This window comes from Bombus fervidus, chromosome 7 (genome assembly GCF_041682495.2).
Source record: "Bombus fervidus isolate BK054 chromosome 7, iyBomFerv1, whole genome shotgun sequence".
NCBI lineage: Eukaryota > Metazoa > Arthropoda > Insecta > Hymenoptera > Apidae > Bombus > Bombus fervidus.
The window spans coordinates 1,997,538-2,025,349 of NC_091523.1; the positions used below are offsets into that span (position 1 = coordinate 1,997,538).

Sequence of the window (27,812 nt, forward strand, 5' to 3'; positions counted from 1 at the left end):
AGGCTGGATACGGGGCTGATAGCTCCGGGCTGATAGATGTCGGCTAATTATGTAGCCGAGGAGTCCTGGCTACGTCCGGCCAGGAAGAGAACTCTTGCTTGTATTCTTTCTTCGGCCCTAACGTCGCGAACGACCACCCATTGACAATAAAATCTTTGCGTTGGTTAAACCGAAATCATGCCCAAAGTGATTGTCTCAGCGTTTTTTGTGCTCTACGAAAAATTCACGATGAGAAGCATCGTTGGGATAATTTTGATACACAGGTGTTGTGAATTTGTGTTTCTACTTTAATAGCAAGAACGTATTAAAATAGAATTAAGATGGATTTAGTGTAATTGCGTGAATTAAATTATTAACTTTGAATTTGATAACACAGATACTAATATTAGGTCGTACGAAAAGTTTCTTTCGTTTTATAAGGAAATAATGGATGAACAACATTTTCCGTTTTATATTATTTTATCGAATTACATATGATCCATTTTGTTCCATCAACATAAAGATTACAACGTTCGACAGATTAGGTTTCATATTTGTATAAAGATGTGTTGTTGTAAAATACGTGTCTGTAAAAGAAAGACACTTTTCGGACAACCTAATATATTACGTTTTACGTGATTTTATCCTATTACAATAAATCAAAAGACAATAAATTGACTTACAGAAGATTAAAAAATGAATTCAGGAGAGTATATCATTGGACTGAATCATAATTCTTTTATCGTTCATCATTTTTATATTATGTTACGGGAATAAATCTATCGATTGTGTTCTGTAAGATAAGAACTTTATCTCCTTCGATAAACGACTTTTGCAGATTTTATTTTAATTAAATCCTATAAGGAAGCTAATCTTCTTGATCTTTGTGCAACGACTTCCACGAATACGTAGTAATATATCGCGAGATCAAGTTGAAGATACAATAAAATCAGTCGTATTTATAATTTGTAATAAGAACAACATCATAAGGAACACAATTTTTACTTAGTACTTACATGATTATCCCGTATCATAAACTTAATAATAAGAACATCATACGTGGCCTACTCCACCTTCGAACAAGTGACGTTATCATGACGAGGGATCGTGGCGAGCTGCAATCAATCGAGAAACGGGGGGAAGAGAACGAGAACAAGAGAAATTAGCAGAACGCCGGACTTTGGTTCGAGGCTATTATCATTTATCCCCTTCCGGCGTAGCGAGTCTTTACAAATTCCTGTACGTCCTTGGGTTCAACATCACGAAACGTACACGAGGCACAGACACAACGGCACGCACACTGGACCGCGGTGGTGATCGCGATGCTCGAAAGTCTCTGAAAGGTGGAGGCGTTCGTTCGTTCGTTGTTTCTTTCGTCCGTCGGTCGGTCGGTCCGTCCGTCGGTCCGTCCATCCGTTGGTTCGTTCGGTGGTACTGGCCCTGTAATTGGGCCCAAACTCTTAGCTCCGCTCGACCGGCCAAAGATTATACACCCGCATGTCCCGAGGGCCCAGAGCCAAACGTTCCTGTGTGATATATTATGCTGCAGATACCTGTATCTGATTCACGAGGTGAAGCCGGCGTAAACGGAGTAACTTTTTCGGTCGTGCTAAAAGCACGTTGCCGGCAACGTGTGCCCTGGTCAAAGCGATGCAACGGCCCTATCATAGACAAGTAAATAACACGTCGCCGGTCAACTTGGATTAAACATCCCCCCCCCCCCCAAATAAAATGGTCGTTGGCCAATTTCGTTCGCCCGGGACCTTTCCATTACACCTTGGCTCGTGGATCTTCTTCTCGCGTGCTGTAGAATCAGAGTAATGCGAATCTGAGATTGATTCGCTCGTACGGGTTTGTTGATTTTAACGAGTCAGATGGTTAACACATCGTCTTGGCTAAGGAGCTTTATTATATGGGATGTGGTGATCTTTGATTTATAACGGACTTGTTGCGATATGTAGATCAGAAACGTGGATTTTGAAATTTGATCGCTTTTCTGGTGCGAGATTGAGAGCTATATTGGGATAAGACGATGTTTTATATCTAGGAGAATTATATTGGAATAGAAAAAAGAAATTAGTTAATTTGTTTCATTATACAAGTTAAACGAAGATCATATATTTTCGTCGATAGTTACAAACAACAATCGTTTAAGAGCATAAACCAATACTTCATCGAAATCCAAATCTCCTTATCTTCTTGTAAGACGACATCTATAAAGTACACCTTGCAAACCTCTTTAGGACAATGTTACAAATGTCGATCTTTTTATCTTTCGGTTAATTTAAGACTAACTAATGTGAGGAAGGACACGTTTTAAAACTCGGTCGTGTGACTTCTAACTAAATCGAGATCGGCAATACGAGACAACAAAGACACGCAACTTGCAAACGACAACAATTGCGTCGATCTTATCGAACGGCGAACATCTCTTATCGAAGTTGTCTCGCACGAATTATGAGAAAAGGAGGCTCGTGACTTTGCCATCTGCGTGGCGGTCAATTACAACAACGTTCCCTTTGTTTCACGCAGAAATGCCAGAATTCTGCATGCGTGCGCCCCCTCGAGGTAGTCACGCGGTTATGACGTTGGTGCAGGAAAGCGTGTAACATTATTTAAAATACAGACACAGGTAGATTCAGAGCGAGTCAGGAGAATAAGTCGTCTGACCCAATGTTTCGTAACGGCACGTCGATCGGTCTTAATGAATTCAGCACTCGAGGCTTCGCTTTCCGATTCGGTAGCACGATAAATGTTTCCGCGTCGTTGTGAAACTGGAACGAAAGAACAACGAAAGAAGGCATTGTCATGCAATTACGTGTGTCGGTCACTCGGCCAATTGATGTCCTCCTTCGCACGTTGCTCGCCCATCTAGCACGTATCTCCGTTCTTTTTTTTTTTTTTTTTCTTTCTTCTGTCTGTTGTGTTTTAACAACGTTGTCAGCGTTCGTCTCAAAAGGAAAAAGCCTTGGAGTCGTTGCGATACAGAAGTAACCGTTGCTGCACTGTGTGTTTGGTGGAAAGGTGCGCGTGCAGTATACACGCTTAACCCTTGTCGTTTATTGGTTATATTTTACTGGCGTCCATATCGTCCGTACGGAACGAACTGGCTATCCGTGTCGGTCGGCTGATTGGCGGATACGCTATGTTCTGGCTGTATTTTATAGCGAGAACGATTGCGATAGGATATTAACTGTTACTCGATACAAGGTGTGTTTAGTTGGAAGTCATGCGAATGGCGTCCGCATACGTTCCACCTTGTGCGAAGTAAATTGCAGATAAGTTCGCGTGCCTTGTCTCTTGGCCCGAGCAATGCGTTTCGTCTCGAAGAGGCAACATGTAGTCGTTAATTCGACATTTCTTGTTCCTTGTGGCCGGTGAACGTATACTAAATATCGATTCGCAAGACGCGGTTGATTACTATGCAGGCCATATACATTAAGATAGGACGAGAGAAGCAATTGCATCTGGAGCTTGCACTTGTACAAATACAATGGATTAGCTAGAGAATCTCGAAGCGTTTCCTTTATCTGTTAAAATCTGCCAAGTCAGAAGGTACGAATTCGCGATAAATCTTGGATCTTTCCTCCAAGCGTCGGGGGATTTCTTCGAACGACGTCGAAGAAATACAGTCCCGGGTCCGATTCGAAGGAAGTCGAAGTGATAGAAGCCGAGACGCATGGACTCGGGGCGAAATCGATTCGATAGAGTACATCAGAGTCGGAGAATTGCCCGAATCGTGAATATATCAGGCTGGAAGGTAGTTGGAGCTAAGAGCTGTAAGTTGGACCTTTCATTACGTTCGGGTCTCAATGCCAGGGTGCTATATAACGTTGCGCGTCTACGTTCACCACCACGGGCGCACGTAACGCTTGCACGGCGAAAAAATCGCGCGAAGAAGCTTTTGCTCGCGCACTCGTTGATGTGGCCACGCCCGTGGCGGATTCCTCATACGTAACTCGTGCAGTGGCTCGACCTACCAGACCTCTTTCTCCTTCTCCTACGCCTTCACCGTCTAAGATTACCGCCACGCTGCTTTTATTGCAATTGAATCCCCCAACCCTCTGCCCGCTTTACCGGCTTCTTCTCTCTTTATCTTACTTTCTCCTCGGAGTGTTTGCTCCTCGTTTTTTCCACTCCTTCCTCGGCTCGATCTTCCATATCCTTTCCGCGTGCTCCACTCGTTGCTACATCATCCTCGCCTTCATCCTCACCTCTCTCATTTCATTGCTTCCTCCTCGTCTTTATCCTCCCTTTATTCTTCTCTTCCTCTTCTCCTTCTGCTTCTTATTCTTCACCATCTTTTTGGTCTCCTCTATAATCTTCTTATACTACTACTACGTCTACCACCACCATCGCTTCTACTACTACTACTGTTTTCTCCCTTGTTGTTTTTTTTAATCCTCTCATTTCTCTCTACTCTCCGCCACGTTCGCTTGGTTGCACCGCCGTTTTGTATCTCTGCACGTTGCTCCTTCTACTCTCCGACCGCTGGTCTCTACCTCGCCCCCTCGTCGTCTCACCTTGCCCCTGTCCCCGACGCCTCGTATGAAATATTTTCCTGGAGCGCGCCTTTTTGCCCTTACACTCTCGGTTCACTACGTGCTTTTATATTCCACGTTTTGCTTTTACCCATCAGAGCTGCTTCTCTCTTTCTCTCGTGTTTCTACTCTCCCGTACGCTGTCTTAGTCTCTTGGCTCGCTCCCTCTCCTTTCATGCTGTATCGTTCGACGCGAGCGAACGAGCCTCGCAGCTCATTAAAGCGATGCCTTCTTGATCCCCTAATTACAAGATGGCGGGCGCGGCTACATGGCGTCTGAAGAACTTGCGCGGCACTGAGTATCGGTGCCCGATCCCTCATTCCTTACGTTACTCGCCCTTTGATTCGTCAGGGACCCTTAGGGGAGTATAACGTTCTCTTTTTCGTATCGATGAGATCGTAGAGCGTGCGATTTCAGGGAAAAATTAGAGTACGACGCGAGGAATTAGAGTGGCGGAGAAAATAACATTTAGAGTTGAGTAGACGACACAATTTTTGACTCATCTTAGCAATGGTTATTGGTATCTAATCTGTGGTCGTTTGTGCAATTTTATATTTGTACAAAAATAGCTAAACATATATGCACGAATGACGTTAACTACAGTAATTTGTTTCCACTAAATATTATAGTGGTGATTTTCTATATTTTATATATCTTTGCATATTATACATTTTATACATTTCTGCGCCTTTAAACGTTCCGTAAATGTATAAATATACCTATACCCGTAAAAAGATTTTATAACTCTTTATTCGAGTTCCGAGGATGAATTGTTTTTACGTGATACGCGTGTAATGACGTAGAAAGGCATGGTTGTAAACCTTTATTGCGATATTCGTAGTAGGGGTATATTTTAATCTGTTCTTGAAGTTTTTATCCGGATGGTAGCACTTCTGCTGTATCATTTGCAATAATAGATTACACTTGGAACAAACTTTGTAAATTTGTGGCGTCGGTGAACATCCCGCAGGGGACCTGTTTCAGCGTTTTCGCATTTAATGGTACATTTTGTCACCATGAAATACCGCCCTCTTATCGGAAATCTTGCTCCATCTTTTTCTCCGAAATGACACAGTCCTGTGTTGTCAGATACTAGCATCACGGTACGATATCTTGCAAAAATGGTAGACGTTACTTACGAATGTTAAATTTGTAAGGCTACAATAAATACTTTGTGAAAAATGATATTCTGCTTTTACTAAACGATTTGATTAAAAATTGATACGGGTTAATTACGCTTATCTGTTAGGTAAAAAAGAAGTTATTAATTCGAGAATCGATTGTCATCGCGTAAAATTGTAGGTTTTTTATATAAAATCTTTGTTATGTATGGAGACCTATTTGAGCAAGAAAGCATACGAGAATATGTAATTGTCTAAGCAATACAGTTCAAATGTTACCAATCTGTTTCTGACATTTGAACTTCTATGAACTGTCAAGTGAAAGTATGCAGTCACTTTAGCGTCCTAAGAACTCCCGCGATGTTGTTTCTTCGCGATACTGGAACAAGCTGAAAACAAGAAATTCGCTACTTTCTTACGATTTCTATACATACAATCAGGAAATTTCACGTATTTTTGGGTGACAAATTCGTCATCCAATATTATCCAATATCAGCTTTGAGATTCCTCGTTATATATGTTGTCTTAAATGCTACAACACATTTTCTTATACGCAGACACGAAGTACTTACTTATTTCTATAAATATTGGTATTAGGATAATTCAAATGTTACGTCCAAGTTAAAATTTCGTCAAATTCGCTATTTTAAATGCACGGTAAATTTTCTACGCCATAAATCCACCAAGTTTATCAGCATCGACGTAGGTGATGTTTCGATGAGGTTGAAAATGCAGGATGCTGCTTTTCTATGGGAACAACTAAATACTCGTTCAGATGAATAGTGATGAGACAAGAGTGCTCTAATATGTATATGCGTGCATGCATATGTATGAATGCATATTCGGCAGATTTTCTATCAAATGAGAAGAGCGAAACGCACGACGGCTAATTTATTCATCACGCGTGTAATAATCGAAAAATAATATTTCCGGAATGCGAAATTAATTTCGTCGAATCGATGGACGATGCCGTGTACACGCAGCATTGCATGTCGTACAAAGTATTCATTTTTTATTAAATTACACGCTCTAGCATATAATTTCTCAAAATTACTTCGAGATACTTATAAACTATTGTTAACTCTAATAATATGTCGAAAATGGTGACAAACTATTCCATTAAAGCGTTGTATTCATATTGCTCTATGCGACAAATATTATCGGTTTCTGTGAAAAGTTAAACACGACTGCTAATTTATACATTCTTATATTATTTTCCGCTTCTTAATTGAAATAACTCTAGCATCGTTATTACTTCCAATGCCGTTAACATTTTCCGAATAAATTTTCATACACTGTATAAATAAATTCTTACGTCGCTATTTCTATCGTTCAATATCCATCTTTTATTTTACCCCGTTCGTATACCGCAATGAGATTTCTTGAATTTAAAGCTTGAACCTATAGAAAAAAGAGGTAAGAAAGAAAAAATAGAACGATCGAACGTAATCGTTAGAACGGTGATCACCTTCGACCGGGTTCTCGAGGTGGCCTTCCACCTATTGCAACGGAAGTAAAAGTAGACGTCGGAGGGAGGCGCGCAGTGTCCCGCAGGTTGTAGGCATTGTTTCCGAGTGAGTTCGCCCGAAGGGTGCGGGCTTCTTCAGGTTGCTGGCGTCCTACTGAGCGGCCCACGCCGACTGCCGCTCATCGACATCCCGACAGCCCGGGGACTCGAATCCAGAACGGCTCTCCGCGACCCTCCCCGTGTACGGGCTTGTTCCCTATACTTCTCCTTCTTCGTCTTTCTCTTCTTCCTCTTCTTCTTCTTCTTCTTCATCATCATCATCATCATCATCATCATCATCATCATCATCATCATCATCATCATATACCTCTTCGTCCTTCTTCTTTTCCACCTCCAACTTTATCATCCTCGTCTCCTCCGCATCATCCTCGTTCGCGACTTCTCTGCCGTCTCGATTCGTCCGTCCTTTTTACACTGGCTGTTTTCATCCTCGTCAGATATTCACCCTTCCACGAACTTTCTTCCTCTTCTTCGTTCTTTTTGGGTGTACCCTTCCACAGACTGCCGGTACGATGCTGTGCTCCCTTCTTTTCGTTTGCGTGGCGTGGGTGTGCGTGCCTTCACTTTGCCCGGTAATCGTATGTAAATCGTATAGCAGATCTCTCCCGTCCTGGTCGCGCGACCGCCTGGATGAAGGAGGCCCCGTATAGAATCTGCAGCGAGATGGACCGTGCAGCTTCTTACCCCGCGGCGGATACGGAGGATAGCCGCGTGCGTTGCTCATAAACAAATTATCCGGACCCAAGGGTCGAAGGTCTATTGAACCGAGGCGATCCGTTCCCCGTTCTCATTTACATAGTTAGCCCCGGAGCTGCAGATGCCCTCTTCTTCTCGTCCTTTTCTCTTCCTACGGTCCGGCTTCTTGGCCTTCTTTCATCCGCGTGTGTCCTTCTCTAGATAAAGACTGGCTCTTCATCCTTGATTCTGCCGACAATCGGTGTACAACGACAATCTCGTTGCAAACGTTCGAAAACAAAGTTGTATGACTGCTCAGCTTTTCAAAGGATCGAGAAATGTTAGCTTGTCTTTATTTCCTCGTTGTAACGTTACGGTTGATAACGTCGCGCAAAGCGATGCTTCCCGGTCGCGTTTTGAAGCCTCGTCACGATTTAATTGTCCAGTCGCCGTGAGATAGCCGAGGAAGCGTTTAATCAATCGTGCAGTCGAGGCGATAAGAGCTGCTACACGGTGGTTAGTATGGTATAAAATGACGGAAGAAAAGTTGAAATTACATTTATGGTAAGATAGGAACGTATCGGACGCATCGGCCGGATCGTGTTACGGTTGCTTTTCGCTTTATCATCGCGCTGAGGTCTACTTCTATAATTACATTGCCGCTGATTTATCGCCAGGAAGACAGCTCCCTCCGTACACCCCCAGTGGCTACGAGCTCGTCCGTTGAAATAGCTTAATAACGCGACGATAAATATTCTGACCAAATCAAATGTTTTAATCGATTGCAGGAACTAGCCTGGATGACAAGAGTTCAGCCACGAATCACGTGAGATACACTGCACCCCCGTAGGGTGTTCAGGCCGATGCTCATTACGAGAGCTACTCCGATTGTACAAGCCGCTGGTAATCCTGTTCCGCTCTGATCGCTCGCCGCACTCGTATTTCGCGATTGTACACGCGTAACGAAATCGATTGCGTTATTTATTATTACCGCGGCAGCGTTTCAATCGAACGTCGAAGATAAGAGAAACCAGTTGCGCAAGAGGCGCGCAAACGCGATGCGTATTCTGCGAATCGTTCCATCCCTTCGTCCTCACGTTCGACTAGTCTGAAGTTCTGTCGGCTCGTTCGAAACGTTTGTATTTTCAGATTCTAGACAGCGATGAGGAGTATGCGAGGTCGTATTCAAACGCGAGAAGGCGTCGAGAGATTGAAAGATCTTTGATCCCGGCAGGAACGCGTGTACTAGTAGTATTAAATAGAAAAAAAAGTAAAAGACGTAAGGGAAAAAGGATGATATAAGGGTTCGAGTATCGTCTGGCTGTTAGCGAGCGGCACGAAAGGAATGAAAGTGCAGGCTGCGTCGATCGAAAAGACGGAGAGAGCATTCGATCCCCCGGAGCCTGTGCAACAAATCCTTCGAAGCGGTCGGGGGTACGCCGGCGAAAGAACACCTAGGCGATACTCATTACGAGAACGGACGAGCCTTACCGGCTGTTTCGCGCTCCGATCGCGTTTCGTTTTGTCGGCGGTGGTCGTACCTCTATGCGGCGTAATCATAGTGCCCCGTAGCAGTGCGCGTCGAGCCCGAAGAGTAATCCACGAGGGCAGGGCAGCGAGGAGGAAAGAAGGCAAGCAACGGCAGAGGGCGGCGAGCGACGGCGCGAACCAGCCTGAAGGGGGACGGGGGTGGAGGGAAAAGAATATAGACTCTTCTTAGGGTTGCTACGAGTTGCAATATGTGCGCCGCATACACACACAGAGGAGGACTATTTTTTTTCCTGGTGGACTCTCCCCCCCCCCCCCCCCCCCCCCGCCCTCTCTCTCTCTCACTCTTCCTCGGTGAAACGTAAGGGGAGCAGCAACAGGAGGAGGAGATTCGTGGGGGAGGAAGAGGGGCCCATAAAGGAGAAGGAGGGATACGGGGACCGAGGTTCGAGGCGCTGGCTGGCAGGTTGAGTCGTCGAGGCGGCTCGACGCCGCCGGAGGGGGACTTTGGTGCACGAATGAAGGAGGTGGGGGCACAGGAGCGGGGACAAGGGACCCGAGTCCGGTGTAGGAGGCACGAGGGAGAAGTAGAAGAGAGGAAGAGGCAACGTGGTCTCTCTGGCCTCCTCTCGTGGCCCGCCCCCGCCGCCCGCCGCGTGATTGCTTCCCCGGGGCAGGCATCGCGTGTCAGGCCCCTCTTACACACTATCCCTCTGGCCCCGCTTCTCCTCTTTGCAATGCCTGGCGCTCGATCGGGCCCCTCCGTGCTGCTGCTCCCTCTACTCTTATCCAGCCGCTCGTGTTCCCTCTATCCCCGACCACCACGCGCTTTGCTCGGCCACGATACTCACCGCCGCGCCGCCCGCGCAGTCCGCTTCTTGACCACTGCTGCGCCCGCTCGGGTTGCTCGCGCGACCGCGCACCTCCGATATGCTTTTCTCCTCTCGTTGCGCTGCGCTGCGTTGTCGCAAATTGCTCCTGCATATATTGCGTATTAGTCACATCCTTTTCTTTTTTGCTTTATCTCGTATTAATTTGTACTGCAAATTAAAATTACTAATTTGCGAGTTGTTAATATCGTTAATGGCAGATATTAGGAAATAGTAACTGTATGAGATTGTGTAGCTTAGCTAATCGAAGAAAATGTCCACTTTTATTTTACTATCGAGTAATGAGGAAATAATACGATCCGATTTCATGTAAACGACCGGTCTGTGAGATACCAAATGTTTGAAATTGTATGAATTTGATAATTATTCTGTCATTCTGTTAGTGTATTGCGATCAGATAGAATATTTCGATAAGCTATCGAAATTATAGTTTTGGTGGATTATAAAAGTTCTCTAATACGAGGACATATTGTAAATAATCAAGTTTCATTGATTGTTTTTGAATTACTACTATTCGAAGAAATGTTTATTCCAAATTGTATAAACTTGATGGAACTATTTTTGTACGTTTTACTAACCACTAACAATTTGAACATTTAGTGATTTAGTTGCGTAGTCTTCAAGCGTATGTCAAAAAAAAAAAAAAAATAGGATGGAAAGAAATATACATTTGAGTATACATTTCTGTTCAGCAATAGAATTTAAGGTTTCCAACTTATGGTAAAATTTTACGTTCCCACCAGTACCATTCTGTAAATTGTTTCTTAGCAATGAATATCCAAAAAATAATATAAATAGTTTCTCGGTATCACCGAGGTTAGTTAAGACAATTAAGCCGTAAAATCGATCATTTTTCCGCGTGGAGCGGATCTCGCAACAAGCAACAGTATGGCGAACGAGCGAGCAAAAACATTTCGCTTCTCGGGAGGAAATGGTCGCTCATGATCTTCGGAATCCACCAATTGAATCTCGAGGAAAGATCTCATCCCGTTGTGATGGTGCCTCTCGAATGAAACGATTCGACTTTTGCGGTATTCATAGCGTTCCCGTAGAATTCCCACAGTAATCTCATCTTTTTTACAAAGAGGTGGATAAAATAAAATGTACCGTGTTATAAAGACAATGCCAGTTCTACTCGATTTCTTGCTTTGTTTCGTTCCGTTCATGGAAAAATGCAACTGTGAACATTAGTCGATCGATATCATCGTACGAGCATGTGTATTGTTCGATGGAAATAGCGTGATCGTTTGAAAGTTTCTGATAGGCAAAGCGTTACTTCCGAGTTCTTAAATTATCTCACATAAATTAGATGCGGCGCAGCCCTTATTAACGATCGCTTCTATCGCGTGTATGATTTCAAGTTCGTATAATTTCCTCGCGAACGCACGCACAGATGAACTAGAGATATCAATCTTAATAACACTGCGATGGTATCACGACCAATCTCGCCTATCCACCGACCAACGTCACGCATTGCTCCCCGCGAATTCTTTCGCGTTATATAATTCAACAAACTATGATTTCACGGTGTAACCGCTGCTATCGTTTGCCAACGCTTTACAGTCCATCACCGGGTATGATTTATTCGTCGTTTCGTCGCGTTCCTTTCCAGTGAGTTCCAACAAGTTGCGTTTAATGTCTTCTTTACAGTTCACGAAGTATGGCATGCTTTTTGGTGCAATTCAAATTTTCACCAATTCTCCGAACAAACTTGACAATTTCAGGAATTCAGAAGATGCAAATTAATTCCAATCTACTTTTAAACTATGTTACTTTATGATCTCTTTCCTTGTTGTAATGGATATTAAATGATGTAAGTATCGTTTCACTGTACTACCACATGCTATCGTAGACGTAGATGACGTCAATTTCAGTAAGAAAATGTTCTTTGTGTGTAATTAGCAGATTTATGTAAGAAAGAACAAGGTCGCAGTGTAAGCAGCGTATTACTACACTGTTATTATATCGTGGTATCGTGATAAATTCATAGAACCTACGAATTAATTATACGATAGTAGCGATAGAAGGTAAATAGTAAACCATCGTCGATGTTCATTAACGCAAATGACATGTACAAATAATGAATTATGTAAAGGGAAATTAATCAACGCTCAACAGCGTGCACGTATTTAACAAATCTCCCATCTCGATTTCTTCGAAATTGTAGTCTCTCCTGGAAAAAAGTCTTATTATATATCTATTTTTATATTTTATACGAGAAAAATCATAGTGATTAGTATCACGAATATTACGCTTTATTTCTTTACGCTTTAGCTCTTTCGGATAATTTCTCATCGTCGGTACGCAATGATCGAGAAATCATGATGAAAAAATTTCGGTGTAACACCAACTATGTACATACATATATAGAATGTGTCCATTCCACGAAGTTAATAATGACTGGGCGTATAATTGGCCTAGACTAAACCCACCTGTTCCCAAGAGTTAGTCACGGCACTGAAATCGTGCTGTATCGTTCGAGTTTCGAACTACATATTACGAAACCGAGCGAGACGCTGTCCGAGGAAATAATTTCCCAGGGATCGGTCGCCAGTCTTATTTTCTAATTTCGTTTTCTCGATAATTCTCTTGACAGGTCACCCTCGTCTTCTGCCTTCAAACTGACACCTGGATATCTCGTATAATATTCGTACAGAGCTTGACATGGAATTCACACTCTTCCTCAAACGGAAGATTTCTAGAACTACCATGGTATTTCATAATAGGCGGATATTTCTCCCTTTAATCAGTGATTGATGATATTAGTCTCGTAACTTTTACGTAGTTGACTTAATTCAATCGTAATTGACGAATCGTTGATCTTTCTTTTTTTGTTTTTTACTTGATTGAGATTTGCAATCATTTTTATATAATAATAAAAATTCACTCATTCATTCAGTTGTTAAATTTATGGGATCACGATAGAAGTTTCTCGTAGTAGCGGGTGATGGTAGAGCGCAAACTCGCAAAAAGCGAAAAAATTTTTCCGAATTCGAAGGCCGTACGAACGCAACGACTATAGAATTACAGGTTACGAAGGCTCGAGTGTCATTTGCAGGCAGGTCTCATAAACGACTCTTTATTTGATAATAATTGCGGCATAAGAGCCATAAACACTCATTTTCTGAGGCTCATGCTTAATACCAGGTATTTCTTGCCTCGTTTTGTCATTCCGCCGTGTTTTTCGGTGTCTCAGCCGCCCACTTCTTCGTTCCACTCTTTCGAAACTCCCTTTTTCCGTCTTCTGGTGGATCATCACGCGTCTAACTATTAACATTATGTTATTCGACTCCGACGAGTTTCTAACAATTTCTAAGAGCTTTCTAAGAGCAATAGCTAGTCTCTTTCATAAACTTGCTATCGTTTCAAATTCAACATTTAATATCTATCTATTTTTTGCTACACTAAGACTCCATTAACGAAGCGTTTCTGGTTTTAACATATTTTTCTAGAGTGAAGCGAAAATATTAGAACAGGAAAAGGGTAGGGAAATAATCCCTTCTACTTTATTACCAGGAATGCTTCTACTGTTTCGCTAAAGTAAAATTAATTTATTTACATCGTGTCATTGAAAGAACGTGCAAATGTTTATGTATAATTTAATTAACATGTTCTACAAAGATCCATGCATGTTTTACGTGATTTTCTTTGTCCTTGACTAATTCTTGGTAGCAGTAATTTTTGCGTTTCAACCTCCTGCAGTGGCGGATCTTTGTCGGCATTTTTCCCTTTTCTCTGCTTTCCACGCGCAAACTTGCTGCCTGCATTCTCTCCTTTCTGCCTCCGTTATGCGATTTTCCTATCTATTCATGGAATTGCAAGACGCGTGACGTTGAAATGAAACTTTCATATGAACCCACTGTTTAGCCAGGAGCAACGTCTTTAGATTAAACGTTCATCAAAGGAGTTTCTAATTATCGAGGGTTATACATAAGAAATCGAATTAAGCTTTGTCTCAGAAATGTTTCACACCTCTACTATCTTGTAAAGTTCAACCCCCAAAGCGTACAATCTACAAAAATCGTCGAGTTGTTGAAAATACCAAACGAGACACGAAACACGGCGAAATTCCTTCCAGACGCATAAAGCTCGAATCGCGGCCGGGTCGACCTACAATTTTCAGACAAAAACGTTTTGTTACATTCTCCAAGTATACACATTTCGTCCTCTCCCCTGTTTCCTCTGGTTCCTTCGCCGTTTTCTCTTTTTCTTCTACGAACTGTGATCCCCTGGTCTTCCATTTCTCGTCTTTCTCTCATCGGATCCTCCGCCTCCGCTCTCTTTTGTCTTTCCTCGTTCGTTCGTTCGACGATACGAGGAGCAAAGACGAACAGACGAAACCGCAAATCTATAATTTGCCCGTCGCGATGCGTATAATCATCGAATACCAGAAACTGTGCTATTCATTATTTCATTCGGCGCATTTGCTACCAGCGTGGCGTTTTCGCGGGCCAGCGCAATAAAAGTTCCCGGTGATTATGCTAATCCAGCAAATGATACAGTCCCCAACGCCGTGACGGCGGAGAGAATCGGCGAGAGATTTGGATCTTCTATGGCCGGACCCGCAGAGAACTCTTCCAAGCTGTGCCTATCCTTTTCCCTTGAAATCTGCGTGGTCGTCGCGTAATTCATAATTTAATCCGATTGTTCTACATCAATCCGTAGTATCATCGTCAGACGTTCCCAGGGCATTATAGCTGTTTTCTGGTTCACTAATTATGTTCTTTACGTTAATTAATAACATTCCATGTCATTTCATTTGATATATGAGACACTTCTACGATAAAATATATGTATCTGTCGAAATTTAGATTGGTAACTGCAGTTGCATGTGCTTTGGAAGTTCGTTATAGATTATTTTACGAGTTTGTCTTTTGTTTTATTCCCAAGTTTGTTGTAAAACAATTAAAAAGTAGGACATGAATGTTTGCTTCAATCGAAGGTATGTCTTTCCAAGAACTCAGTTAATTTATGATTCACGGTTTACCATGAATTTGATAAGATTCATAGTCGACTCGTTATTTTAACTTTTAAGCGCCATTCTGCGCATAACAGATACTTTGAAGCTCGTGGGGTAACCCAGGAAAATATTGTTTCCAATTATTTGTAACAAAATAAAGTTTTAAAATACACATACCCTAATAAAGTATGACTTATCACCTTGTTAAGGATCGAGGGTAGATTAATTTCCAGGCAATTTATTCAGTTATGAAATTACTCGATGGTCGATTAAACGTCGGTTTCCGAATAGGGAAAGAAATTAATATATCGTGAAATTTGTTCTTTTCGAAACAGAAACTAGTAGCCCTCGCCAATTAAGATTGCCCTTTCCAAGCAATTATCCCGTCTCTTCGTAGCATTCTGATCGATCCGCTCGCGTGTTACAATCTCAAGGTCGATTATCGGGAAAGTGTTGAAGCGGTCGGAATTCGTTATAGGTGCACGTACAAGGAAGTTCCTGTTTCATCGTCTGGACACACAGGTAAACCACCCACGCGTCCAGCCGGCTGAGTTACGACCGAATGTGAGCGCACCTGATCCACGATAATCACCTCTAATCTTCCACTTTGCTCTTTTGTTAGGTATTACCTCTTTCTTCTTTTTCCTCTTCTTCCCTCTCCTCTTTCTCCTCTCTGTTAGGCTTTGAGTGCTATATAAATCATCCGGAATGGTAAGTCGTTCGAGTAAAAGCGCTGAATGTTTTTGAGGAAAAGAGATATACGAAAGAGAGAGCTTTGCCGCTCGATCGATGTTGGATAGTTCTTAGGTAGTTCCGGATAATGATGATGATGGGAAGGCGAGGGACAGGGTGTAAATCACTTTCATCGAGTGGTTCGATTTAAAAGCAGCGTGTGTTCGAGTCGGTTAAAATTGGGATGTTTGATAAGGTTAGGTTATATCGAGAAAAGAAAGTGACCGTTGAGTTTCCCTCGGTGAGTTTTCGTTCATACGTTTATATCGTCATTTATAATCATTTACCATGATCGTAAATAACGATGGTTTTTTCGGAATCGAGATTATTATCGAGAACGTACGGGTTGAGACATATAAATGAATAGAAAGCTAACGACTTCTATAAATGAAAGTCGAGCAAAGGTAGCGACACGAGACGGTCATTAAACTGATTTATAGGTATAGTTCGGGTTTAGTCGCTCTGATTTGTATTGTTTTCGATTCTACCCTCTTCTACAGTCGGTTTTATCAATAACTGGTGATAAAACTTAACAGTACAACTACTAGTATATTCAAACTTACTAAAACTATAATTAACTTAATTAAAATTGTACCACCTCTTTATCAATTTTTAAATTCTATGAAACTTCGTCCATAAGAATCCTAATTCTAATCTAGATCATTGGAATCAATCGGTGGTCGGTGGCTATATCGAAACGCGTGGTGGACAATATCGAAATGCGTGGTGGACAATATCGAAATGCGTGGTGGAAATTTGCAGGCTACAAATCTGTTAACGCGAGGCAGCACTCGAGCAGGCTGCTCGTTTCGCCGGCTTATCCTCACAGCCGACTGCCCTTCGTTCTCCAGCCTTGGAGTTGTACGATGAAACACGTGTAAGCCGGAGTTCCGCCCACGCACGCGCATTCTGCTCATTCGTTCCTCCGTCCGCTCGCTCGTCCATCCGTCCGACAATCTGCTGGCTTCTCGTCCTTTGCCGCTACTCTGCTCGCTACGGAGGGCCGATGAGGCGAGCGTGCATTCCTTATGCATATCCCTAGGGCTTGCCGGTGCAGGATCCGGCAATTTGTACGGATCTGCGCATATACGTAGGAGCAGTTAAACGCGGCGTTATATTCAAATCAGCGTGCTTTTGCTTCGTTTCCAGAGAAAATTAGAAGGAATTTTAACGCGCGAGTCTACGCCTGAAATTTCGATCCGCGCCCCTCGCGGGACACCGATAAGTATCTTGATTTTTTAGATACGGCTAGCTAGATAACAATAATTACGATGACGTTCATGTTGATGATGATGAGGATGATTACGATGATAGTGATGGAGATGCCGATGATCATGACCAAGACCAAGTTTTCGGCGTGTCGTGGTAATGGGTATTCTTAACGGAACTGACTTAAGTATAGTTTCACGACTCAGTATGATGTTTCCTAGATTCGTATGTCTATAGTAAAACAGACCATTTTCATCAGACAAGTGAACGAAGACTGCGCGTAGAAGCTTGCGGATCGCGTTTTTAAATTTCTATAAAGGTTCTGTATTATTTGTATTTTATTAAAAGTTAAATGCAGTTCAAAGTTCGTAATCTACAGTCGATCGCACAAGTATTCACCCACCTACTGCGTTCGAATTTTTCAACACACTATAATATCTCATCTAATTTTACGCTGTTGGATAGCAATTATGAATTTCTAGGAATGTTATCTTCTTCCGTATTAATAAAGAATAATTTTTCTACGTTTTTGATACTAACTTTATGCGCATATGTATCTATTATGTGTTATCTTCCATAAATCTCAGTACACGATGTCTCTTCCAGACTATGAGAGTACGTAGTTGGAATCGAAGCTTTCGTTCCCAGGAAAATACTGAACAGCCATCCCTCCCTCTTAAGAATAACATTCGCGGAACGTATTACAAGCCAGCATCTTCTATGTAAATCAAATTTCTGTAGAAATGTCTGTGGCACGTACGCGGGTCCGCGAAGCCATTGAATCTAGTAGATAGTTGATTTCCCAGATCGGATTCCCTCGGGCTGAGGGCTTGTCGGTCTGCCTGGCTATCTGTCTGTCTACTTGCGTCTATGTCACACGACTGGATCCGCTTGATAATAATTGTTTGTTGCGATCGAGCTGTACGCGCATCGTACGCACATATTCGAGCCTTTCGGGCACAACTTTGTGAACCGTTGTTTGGCAATTTCGCGACCACCATCGCTTTTTCATATTCTGCTTCGGATCCCAGATATTGCTCCCCGCTAGATACTATTCACAAAGTGTACAAAATATTTTTTTCCCGCTTTCTTTTTTGTTCGATGGTACGCTTTGATCGAATAAGAAATCTCAAAAAGCCACAATTTTGATAGTTCGCAAAATCGAAACTGCCAGGTCACCTGTAAAATGAATCCCTTTTTTGGATCGTTTTCTAATAGTTTATTAAATCCCATATATGAACGGAATGGTTATCTATTTAGCTTTAGTTTGATTATAAAATTACACACCGTTGTGTAATCATGATAAACAGTTCTATAAATTTAGGACGGGAGACTTATGCAAATAATTACAATATTAATATTCATAATATGCCCAAGAGAACAATATATGTAGCAAACGTATACCACTCGATATCAAGTGTACAGGATGTAGTTCTCGTCTCTCCTCATCTGTGTTCCTTCTTATATTCTACCTTGATACATACGATATATGGAATGTGCCACAAACAATGTTGCGCAATTTTCCAATCGGAATTTTTCTCAGCTCCGTGGGCGACCTTCCCGACCTGTTGATCGCATTCCTCATGATTAGAGGGAATCGAACACTCGATCGCCGATCTTGCATGCGCTTAGAGATGGTTAAATTACAGGCTTGCGCGCATTCTATGAAATTATCAACTCGACAAGTCGATCGGGGCCAAATATACAATTCCAATGACACACGCGATCCCCGACCGTTACCGTGGGATGATTTAAGTATTCGTATAACGGGCTTCGTTACGATTACCGGATGCACATAATGACGTGAAAACAGATAGAATCTCGTAGCATAAGTACCCACGGTACGTAACGAGGGCTGCTTGCGTGGGTGGAAATGAGATACGTTTCACGGGGTGGAAAAGCAAGTGATCAGAGCGCGCGAAACTCGTCCATCTGGCGCGAGTGATAATTACCTTTTGCGTGTTTTCAAACATTTAAATAGCTCTAGTAAATTGTTAAGCATATCGACCGGCCGTATATCTTGAGCACGATAAAATCGTAATGACTCAAACGACGGGCCTGAACAAGCTCGGAAATAATCGGTAGACAGTTGACCACCGCGCTATGATATAGGAATCCAATTTGTTATTATAATATACTGTGCTGTTAACGGGGGGGACAGTAACTCAGCGGAAAACTTATAGTCATCGAGCGATCGTTCGTCGAAGCTCGCACTTATATCGGACCAGGTGCGGTGAATAGGCAACATCGATCGTCTAGTTAACAGACGGTAGTCTGTCTTTCGATTGGTGGTGCAACGTCGCCTTTTTATAAGCGGGATGAATCACGGTAAATTGTAAAGACACGTTTCGAAAGAGATAGATACGTGGTTTTGTAATATGCCGATGTGGTACGCATGTAACGAGACAAGTCAGATGTTTGCAGCATAAACGGATAAACTGGTCATCAAAGGGTCACTGTTACTCCGTGGATGACATTAGATGTCTGATTTGTGCATTGCGAAAGAAACATTTCCTTTCGAGTTTACCAAGGAACTTCTTTATCTTCCATAAAACCTAAAGATCGTGGCACCGAATGTTATTAAATTTCCATATAAAAATAGTCCTTGTTATTTTATCCAACTGGTGGTCGTTAAAACAGCGCTGACACTGTTATCTCAAACATAAGATTTCTTTCTACGAAGAAATTACATCAATTAAATAAACCTTGAAAATTCAAAGCTTTCTTGGAAGCGCAAATAACGTTAAATGGAAATACAAGAACAGTGGTTAAAGGGTTAGGTCAAGACACCGGTAGAGACTCGTCTGATCCAAAGGGACAGCACGATCCGCCTACGCAGCGTCGTCGATTCGGATCGATGTTGGATCGATTAAAGATCCGCTGGCAGATAGGAGAGACGTGATGAAGAACGAGGGTCCGGAACAGGGCCTGGCACGTCCATCTGGCGCGGGTGATAATTATTGCTCGCGTGTCTCCAAGCAGCGAAGTGTTCCGTGGCGCCACCAAATTATTAGCCTTATCCGCGGCACGGTGATAATTATATAGTCGAATAAGGCTCTCGGCGCGCTTGGTCCCGCAAGGGCCACGGTGCTGGTTGCGTCAATGCTTTTAGGACTTTATAGGCCGCGGTTGATGCGGTCTATACGGGGTTACCTAATGAAAAGGTTACTTGACCCCGGCCAGAACGCCCTGGCGCCTCCTTCTCTAGCTAGCTAGGTTTCCCCACCCTTCCATTCTTCCCCTTTTTTTAGCTATCTCTTTCTTCACCGACCGGATATACATCTACTAAACGCGTTAAACGCGAAAGCGAACGAGGCACTCGAGAGAGGATGCGAATCTGGTTCATGAGAATCCTTCCGTCGAGACTCGGTGTTTCCGCGAAATCCTCCCCTTTTGGATGAGGGAAGCGACGCCGCCCTCAACGCCTCCCACGTAGACGGCTCCGGATTTCTGGCAAAATGCGAGTTTCGTTGGAACCGAGCCGGAAACGATGACCTTAAGCCTCGAATTGCAGTTCCATTTCTTGTATTGGCAGCGTAACTTTGCCACCTCTTTTTTTTTTTTTTTTTGTTATGACGTCTTGTTCCTTTGCCTTGCAATCTCATTGTTTTTTCTGATATCATTTCGTCTCGGAATTTAATCTTAGAGAAATTGTAGTTCTCTGTAAATAAGCTTGGTTAGTGGTAACCTTCGTAGCATGTAACGTTCGCATATGAGAACTTTAATAACCTCAAGTTTACTTGGAGGCTCTGATTCGAAACTATTTCTATAACATCTAGATATCTAATAAAATTGTGAATTGTTTGAACGTTTCGTCTGCCTTTGACTACCGTCTTCCCCGTCTTCACTTGTTATTAATTATCTTTGAACCGTTATTTGAACCGATATTATTACATTATTATAATAATATCTCTATAAAATTGTGGAACGAATGTTCTGATAAACGATCGGCATAGACAGCAGGTAAATAACAAGGCTGATCATTTTTCTAAACAGCGATCGACCCTTGTCACTCAAGATCATGCTGCATAACAGCTACCACTATGTATTACAGCGTATTTAATGGGGTCTCTGCGGGGTGTTTCCTTCATGGACGGGTTTAGGTATAATCCTATCTCCTCAATTATTTTCTAAAAAATGTCGAGAAACTGGAATATTCTTATAAAATACTTCTAATACCAGAAACTTTCCATTTCCTCTAACTATCTTGAGAAGAAATCTTTCAGTTGAATATTCTTTATTTCAAGAATAATTTTTATTCAATAGGATATTATCTATTTTGCAACATTGTATGCATGGTAATTTTATTCTAATGATTTCGTATGAAATATGAGAAAGATAATTTTTTGTTATATAAAACATCTAGAAGTTTCCTTCTTCATCGTGGCGTTATTGAACAATAAAAGTTCTCGATGTTTTTTCTCTTCATATTGCAACCACGATGCTACATAATCGTTATTTATAGATCTAGAGCTCTGTTTTGATTCATTATTGCTTATTTTACTTGCTCGTAATATGCAAGTCAACAGTTTTCTATATTTACCAATATCGTCTTGTTTTCATTGTAGATTGCGTACTTATAACTTACGTACGTGCGTTCACGTTGCAATAAACCTTGATCTGGTTCTAACATCGCAATTTGCCAATTAGATTGTAAAAGAAAATAGATCGATGAATCTTACGTTATTACGATAGTAGAATATTGTGGTGTCATCTTAATTGATTAATTTTTTACTTATCTTCCATATATTGTGAAGAAATTTACACAAATATTAGAGGATATTATCGAATATAATATTCAATAAGATGACGTATACGTTCGTCAATTGTATTTAATATGTTAAAAGAACCAACCTGAAATTAAAATAATTCAAGCTTCCAAGAATTTCTCCATTTTCCAACATTCTTCTCCCACGAGATACTCGCGCAAGCGCGCTAGATTCCACTTAACAGAGATATTCTAGCATTCGAGCGTTTCCAAAGAAACTGATCAAGGCTGCAGACAAAGAAACAAAACTTCCATGCGTCCTGCCACGATCGGTTACGACCTCTGAAGTTCTTGCCTTTTTCCGAATCCGCGATTCGTCGTAAAGAGCGTTCGTTCGGACGAGAGCAACGCTTCGTCGAGGACCGTTCGCTGGAACGCGTATAGGATTCTAAGCGATTACGCGAAATCCCTAATGGAAATTACAGTGGTCTCTAAGTGGCGTGAGGATATACTTACCGTGCCTCGTGAGCTCCGTTAGCGCTTTTTAACCAAGTTTGACTTGCTTCGTCTGTGAGATTGTGTGGGAAGCGTTTCGGTAATCAATGGTTCTGGCAGGTAGGCGCCCTTTTAGTGGCTTTTGAAGAGTATAACCACAGTTTTCGGTTCTCTTCCGAGGCTAGGCAACCGATCTTTCTCTCTGTGCCGTATTCCCTCCCTCGCTTTCTCGTACCGCGAGTTCTCTCCACCGAAATTCTCTTCTATACGCTGTGGCAGACAGCGAAACACGAGGACAAGCGAGCATCGGAAGCAGAGAGATTTAAGCGAAAGTAAAAGTTTAAACATTACGTCCGAAGGGACATACCGAGATACGCGCGTTCTTCCAAACGGTCCATTTAAAAGTTTTACGTTTCTTTAATGTCGAGGTGTATCGTTCACACGGAATGTCTTTTACCCTCGTACTTAATAGTCTTGATGTAGAAGATAGGTCGCGGCACTTAAGAAATCTACTTAATAATGTGAATTGTGCAAAAGACCTGAAGTTCATTTTTTAAAACGCAACACTTCTTGCAATTCAAGACCATAGAAAAAAGAACACGATAAGTCTCATAGTCTTCAAAGACACAAGCTTTCGAGAAATATCCGATAAATCTGCGAAGTTTTATAACCAGCTGTATAATGTTACGAGAATCAGTATCTTTGAAATATCCCAAAAGCTAAATTCCTAATGCTAAAAACAAATAAAAAGAAACTCACGAAGCCATGTTAGCCCATAGAACACGCATCGTTACAAATATTGATAGAAAATAAATCAAACTATCCTCACCATGAACCTTTCTTTCTCTCGTGTGGACCATTTATTTTCCGTGAAGAAGTAAATGGAACGAAAGCGACGAGGTCGAATTTGTCTCATCACGGACCACCGCGTAGCCGAATTGAAGCGACCTGTGCTCTTCTGTTCAAACAGATCAAGGTGCCGTGTGTACATTGATTCCTCCTACGGGTTATCTTCCAGTCTTCGCGTGTATGTAACTACGTGAATCGTGAACGGCTCTAATATCGGTCCAGCCTTTGTGCCGTTTGTTTGCTTTAGTCCGGCCTTGTCTGTATCGATCTCGTCCGCGAAAGGCCTTCAAGATTCGTCCTGAATCGTCCAAGTATAGTACAAATCAAAATCCACAGCTACATAGTTCGAGCAAAAGGCTCAACCACGAATTGTCTTGATTCGATTCTATTCGGGGTCCTGACCAAAAATTCGATACGCATCCCGATTACTTCATTGAACCGTTGCCATCAATAGGACAAGAGGGATTGGAAGTAAGTTTGTTTGATCGATTTATTGGGATACTTTGAAAAGCTGACAAACTGAGTGAAATTGATTCGAATAATGGATTTGACAGAGGTGTTGTTTAAGGATAATGGTGAAATCTTTTGCAAAAAGACTCATAATACTTATAATTTCGATGTATTCAATTTTATTTCAACCGATAAATCGAAAAAAATTCACAATTTTTGGTATAAGACTTTGGTATAAGATAATAAGGTATAAGACTTTAATTAACAGTCAAATTAATTAATTTCAGTTATTGCCAATTGTTCTGTACCGCCTTTAGAAAACTTTTCATTTAAAGATTATAAATTATTCTTATTATCATTCGTTAAAAATTTCGATAGTTTTCGAATATTTCACAATCATCAGGACGCAAGCTTTTCAAGTATTACGATGTTTAATGCTTGATGAACGATTAAACAATTAAAACGTTAGGTTCAATTAGCGTCGATCGCACTCTGAGTTCAAAAGTTCGGGTACTAAAAAGGCGCGTTAACATCAAAGGTTCGGTGTACAGGTGGGTTTGGGTTGGAGGCGTTCGATAGTGTACTGTTTACAGGGGCTCACGGTTATAATTTGAGCAGTGATAAATCACAAATTCAGCACGTACTCGAATGTACAGGCTCGTAGGTTTCGTTTCGGATGGTGGTACCTACGTCGGCGAGTCGGATCGACCTTCGACCCTTTAAAATCCTCTTCTTCTGCCGCTTCGCTTTCGGGGGGCGAACTAAAAGGTAGAAGAAAACATCGAAAGGGGCGTACGGTATGCCACGTCGTAAACATATTTTTATTAAATAATTAGAGATTAGGGCTGCCCTTAATGGGTGGTTAGCCAACTCGTGCCCTCCATTCCGCGCATTCCACCGCAGCGTACGTGAGATTCCCACACTATGTATCTCTTTAAACTTGCTTCCTTTGGTTAAGCAGCGTCAAGATAAACGGACTCGCCAATTTTAAATGGTTCGAACTTTGAAAATGTTATTCGTACTTGTTACGAGGTGTTGAAGATCTGCAAACACCGTTGCTTCCAGATTATTTCATTTTATACGTTCTTGTGACACGATGCAGTAACAGAGCGAGCATTTCTTTAATTTCAATTTTATTTAACTAAGTTTATTTGATTAAGTTAGTGTTATGCTGTCAGGAAGGAGATAACCCTGGACCAAATAGAGATGGGGTAACGAAACGCGAACGGAACTAACGTGCAACGCGTGTCACATGTTTATTGACCAAACGTGACGATAATTATCATGTAGTTGTAAATTTAACGTAAATGTCTTCGATCACGCGACGACGACCCTCCAAACGCAGGAGGAAGAAACACGCCAGTTCAGATGTTTGTCGCTGACGTGAAAGCGAGGTTGAGGCGTCTACGGCCGCCACGTTCCTTACCCTGAATATGCGCTGCTCGTTAAAAAGAGAGAAATGTTAAAGGGCGAGTGAAATGAGCCGCACAGACAACGCTGCGTTTCAAACGGCTCTATGCGACGATGCTTTTTATGGGACCTAAAAATAGTGTCCCTTCTAAGATTGTAGGTCACGAGTCGCATCAAAGAAAACTGTCCTCCTCCTCTTCTACTTTTTTAATCCTCCGTGCGCGGGATCACGGTGGCCGTCCACAATACGGACGCTCGTGATATTCATATGCCGACGTGTATACATTTCTTAAACGTTTTTTTCTCCCTTTTCGAGCTTCGACAAACTCATTGCGCTCAAGGTGTCCGCGAACCTTCGGCCGCCGGAATAGTTTCCCAGTTTTTATGCATGTGAAAGTGGACGCTTTCTCTTGGATATAGGCCAATGCACCAAACAGGATTCGAAGTGTTTCAAAGCGTATTTTCCAGTGATAGGGGTAGTTTATGTTGGTGTATTTAATAGAGAGTAAAAGAATTTTTAGAAGGGGTGGTTTGAAATGGAGATTGAAGATCAATATATTCCACCCTTCTTATGGCTCTAGAAGATTTTTTCGATTATGTTGAGGCATAAAAGACGAGAGTGCAATATCATGTATGTATACAACCATGTGGATAAATCTTCAGACACTTTCAAATTTTAGTATGGGGATTACAGAATGAAATTAAATTATGGATGGGACTATACATTTGACAATTTTTTTTTTTTTTTTACAAAAACACATAAAACGCCAGATTATTAATTGCTTGAAGCAATTATCCTTTAAAATTGCCGATATCGGTAGAATTCATTTTCAAATTCACAAAAAAAAGCTTATTAGCAAGTGATCATTGCTCAATTTTTCAACTCCCAGGCTTTTAAACGTAAACATTTTTTAACATCCCGTCGACTGTTCGTCATTCATTAACAGTAGCCCTGCGGTTTCTAATCGCTTAAAATCGCACTCTATCGGCATTTCTTTCAATCCTCGTCCGATGAACGTATCTCGTGATTTGAATAAAAAAAATTTCCCCCGACACGTTGCCCCACATATAGAACGGAACTCATCCTACGAGGAAAGCGCTCGATTAAAGGTGGAGAATCGTTCGAAGGGATGGTAGGGGAAACGTGTGGGGCGAATCGATGGTGGAATGCTCAAGGCCAATTCCAGCATCGACCCCGGTCGTACGTCCCAGGTGTTCGCTGGTAATTAATCGAAGGTTTAGGTGGTGGCCCGTCCGCGTACCCGCGAGCGGCGAAATTAAGAGCGAGGACAGCGGCGGCGTTCACTATGAGCGCCGACACAGGCACCAACGGGCTACTCATTCAATTATGTTGCTGACACCGGTCGCATCAATCTTGCCGAGCCGGCGCTAACGCGCGCTGGATTTCGATGGATGCAGCGACACGCGCGCCGGAAGTGGACGTGCTCGGCCTTTTGCCACGTGGACACCTTCGTATGCATACTACTCGGATTAGGGTGAATTGCGCAATTTGCCCGGATAAATACGTTTACTTACCCAGCGTCTCGTTTCCGCGCGAAAACCTGACAAAACGCAAGGACTCCGATTGCACACGATTAGAAGATAGAACTTTGCTCGTTTCTGCATATTACATAGGTACAGGATACTGTCGCGAGCAAATAAATTTTCGCGAGTGTTTGGTCCTTGAGCGATATCTAACGATTTTAGAACGTTTTGTATGTTTTTGAGAGATATGGTAGTGTGCAGTTATTTGTGTTATATTTACGCTTTTGATATCTTCTCTTGGTGAATTTAAAATATATAATAGGTTTTTCATTCTTTTTAATTATGATATTAGAAATAATGGATTATAGTATGCAACAAGTTTAACCGTTTGAGTTCCAAGCAGCGCGATCGCGTTGTTTAGATTTTGTGTCGAAAAGTCCTAGTACATTTGAATGCTACGGACGACTGACGGTATTTTGTATTTCATTGTTATCTTCTGAATAATTTTTATTGAACAAAACTTGAAATATTTATAAACTAATAATATGCATATATAATAATATAGATGTATTTCATAAAAATAACAAATATGACGAGCGCTATTGCGCCGCTTGTTTCTTTTCACAATCGATTAGGACAAGCGCTATCGCGCTGTTCGGGATTTTTCGACCCTGCTTTTTCAAAGACCCCTGGAACTCAAACGGTTAATCGTTCTGCGCAAAGTTCAAGGCTGAATTTTAAGATTACGAAGCTTAGGTGACTCGTTATTTTACTATTCTTTGGTTTGATCTTCTTACTGTAAGTGGGATTGCGGATAGATAACATATTTTTCATTTTCAGTCTTTTAGCACATAGAGCTCAACTAGGAGCAATTCATTGATTATTCGAATATTCGTAAAGTTAAAGAAAGAAATTATACGGTTATGCTAATTATTCGATTTATTATGTGTATATGGTATTTTCATCGCTTTGAAACGTATAGCTTTGACAACTATAGCGGTTCTTAAACATCGAAGCTCTCGTTCTCCGGAAACCGCATTTACTTTGCTCGATTGTCTCATTATTACAACTCATTTAAACTAACAACTTAACTTAAAACTGCAGATTTGTTAATAATTCGTTGGTCAAAATGATTAAATTTTTGTCACGAAAAAAGGAAGAAACAACAAGTATCTTTTTTAAAACGCACAGTTTACGTAACAGACATTAAACGAGGTATAAAATTAGTATGCTCCGCTGATATTTTGATTCACGAAAATTTGCGTGAAATTGGTGCGTTCTGCGAGGAATA

General features: G+C 41.7%; 1 protein-coding gene and 1 long non-coding RNA gene across 3 annotated transcripts in view; one reads left to right on the forward strand and one right to left on the reverse strand.

Annotated features, from left to right (window-relative positions):
* Positions 1-27,812, forward strand: part of Tfap-2 (transcription factor AP-2) — a 197,300-nt gene that overhangs the window by 26,873 nt on the left and 142,615 nt on the right. The gene's annotated exons all lie outside the window — the stretch shown is intronic.
* Positions 26,902-27,230, reverse strand: LOC139989265 (uncharacterized). The gene is made up of 2 exons (XR_011800299.1): positions 27,116-27,230; positions 26,902-26,960 (listed from the first exon to the last, which is right to left on the reverse strand). It is a non-coding gene; the product is annotated as an uncharacterized lncRNA (long non-coding RNA).